This window comes from Adiantum capillus-veneris, chromosome 30 (assembly GCF_014529385.1).
Source record: "Adiantum capillus-veneris isolate H3 chromosome 30, ASM1452938v2, whole genome shotgun sequence".
In the NCBI taxonomy this organism is placed as follows: domain Eukaryota; kingdom Viridiplantae; phylum Streptophyta; class Polypodiopsida; order Polypodiales; family Pteridaceae; genus Adiantum; species Adiantum capillus-veneris.
In genome coordinates, this window is record NC_140960.1 from 93,596,636 (window position 1) to 93,599,209 (window position 2,574).

Here is a 2,574-nt window from a genome sequence, read left to right on the forward strand (position 1 = left end):
ACAAGGTGGCTGAAGAGGATCAACACAAAACAGCTTTTATAACAGAGTGGGGTGTTTTTGCATCTACAAATATGAATTTTGGACTAAAAAATGAACCACCATCATTCAATTTTACAGCATACAAGACATTTGAACCTTATTTGCAGGATTTCATGAGAGTTTTTGTGGATGATTTTTCAGTATCTAGAAAGAAGGAACTACATCTACAGCATTTGAGGTTATGTTTTGAAAGGTGTAGACAATTCAGAATGTACCTTTAAAAGTGTTATTACTGTTAGAAGTGGAGTACTTTTAGGACATGTGGTTTCTCATGAAGGGATGTCTATTGATGAGAAGAAGATTGAAGTTATTAAAAGAGAAAAAGCCCAGAGAATGTGAAGGAAGTTAGCAGATTTTTTGGTCAGGTGAAATAGCATGCTAGATATGTCAGATATTTGGCAAATGTTTGTCTACCTCTTACTCATCTAACAAAGAAGAGTGTACCTTTTATATCTCAGCTGGATATTCTCTGGGAAACCAGAGGTATGATTTCAAGCACAGTAGCCTTTACCCCGTAATTGGTTTCACATGTATTTCATTTACCACTGAAAGGTATCCTCACAATCCCTAATTGTTTTGAAGCTTTATTGAAAAAGGAGTTTGGGCCTACAAAGAGTAATAGGAAGTAGTACATGCTGAAGAATGTAAATTATGCAAGGAGAGAGCAGCTCAAATGGTATTTGGAGATTATGGTTTCTCATTAAGTTTGACTATTTGTCAAAGGAAAACTATGGACAATTATGTTCTGCAGAGTAAGGGGGTACAGTTAATTGGGCAAATTGGCTGTATGAAAAAATTACAGCTGAGGTATATATGTCAGATAAAAGAAAGGCTCAAAATTGCAGCAGGTTATCTGCATTTTTATCAGCTATGTTGAGTTTTTCAAACAAATCCCTTAGTGAACATAAGGGGGCAGGTGAGAAAACAGGTTCAGGATTGTTGGGCAAAATAGAGGTGTTGAAGGATGATGAGAATTCAAGCCAAAAGGTAGAGCTGCCAGCAGATGTGCAGAAAAACTAGGAAAAGATGTCTTCCTTTAGGTTTTTGGTACAAGCACGATATTCAGAGGAGGAAGCATTGAAGGCTGTGCAAAATATAGTGATGAGTTAATCCATGAAGAATCTGGATGCTCCAATCATTACATCTAATGAGAAAGTGCCAACAACAACCAAATTGGGAAAGGTCTTCACACTGTCAAAGAAAAGAAAGGTAGATTCAGAAGTGTTCAAAGCAGTAAGACAGCTGAATATTGAACCAGACACTATCAAGAAGGTGCAAGAGAGTGTTTCCATTGAGGATGCAGGGATGGATATACACATGCTAGGAGAGGTTCAACAGTTTCTGAGCAGGCAGCAAATACAGTTAGACAACCAGGTGCAATCCATGTCAAAATCAGGGGATGTACAAGTATTATTGCAAGAACAGCTTGACATTGTGCATAATTTGAACTTGGAGATGAAGAATTTAAAGTTGAATCATAAAGATGAGATGCACGATGTTTTGATGCAGCATAAGAGTGAAATAGCAAAGGTCAAAATGTCTTTGGGGATGTTCAAGGAATGGACAGTAACTCTAGAAGGAAAAGTGAACCATGAGCTAGAGCAATTGGCTAGTAGAGATGTAGATTTGCAGGCCAAGAATATGATGTCTGAGCAGAGGCTTAAACCTTTGTTGGATATGGAGAAGCAGGTTTTGAATCAAGAGGAGTTAGATGTCAATGAGTATTGATTTCAGAAGGGGATGTGCAGGTACTTAGGAAACAATTGAAGAGTACAATGCAAGAGGCATGGATAGCAATGAAGGAGAGATTGACCACTATCTTGAAGCACCCCTATGAAATGGTCAGAACTGGTTTTGTCAGTACACATGAAGCTGACTTGATTATGGAGTTGGAATAGCTCAAGAAGGAAAGAGAGAAATGCATAAAGCAGGTCTAGGAACTTAAAGCAAAACAGAACGAGAAGGTGGTAGTTGAAGAGGAGCAGTAGAAATCAGACTTAGCTGAATGTTCAAAAAAACCATTGCAGGAGATGAAAGAGCAAGAATTAGAGCAGAAAGTGAATATTGAGCCTGAAATAGAATTACATGGCAGTGAGTTAGCAGATTTTACAATCCAAGTTGAATTCTCAACATGTGGAAAATTCTTTTGATGCAGTTGCAGGTGGTGATATTTCTGAAGCTATCAAGAAGTGAAAAAAGATTTAGCATGTATAGACTGAGTAGCATATGTAGTTTTTGAAGCTGTTTTTGGTCATACTTTGTTTTTGGATCAAGGGATATGTAAATTTGAGTCGGATTTCTACAAAATCCACCACCACGATGTGCCATGCATTTAAAGGGTAATAGAATTTTCAAAATAGTGCTCAGTTGGATTATATCATGGTGGTTGGAATTAGCTTTAGTTGGTATATGGTTAGGTTGGATTTTGCTCAGTCGGATATGTATGCAAACAAGAAGATTTAGCTAGACAGTATGTAACTCTTTTTATGGTGGAAGTCGTGGGTAACAAACACACAAGAGTCGAGATGTAACCAA

The 2,574-nt window shown here is 37.6% G+C and overlaps 1 pseudogene; it reads left to right on the forward strand.

Moving 5' to 3' along the window:
• The first annotated feature begins 909 nt into the window (after nucleotides 1-909).
• LOC147418419 (uncharacterized) lies at nucleotides 910-2,278 on the forward strand (annotated as a pseudogene).
• The last annotated feature ends 296 nt before the right edge of the window (nucleotides 2,279-2,574 follow it).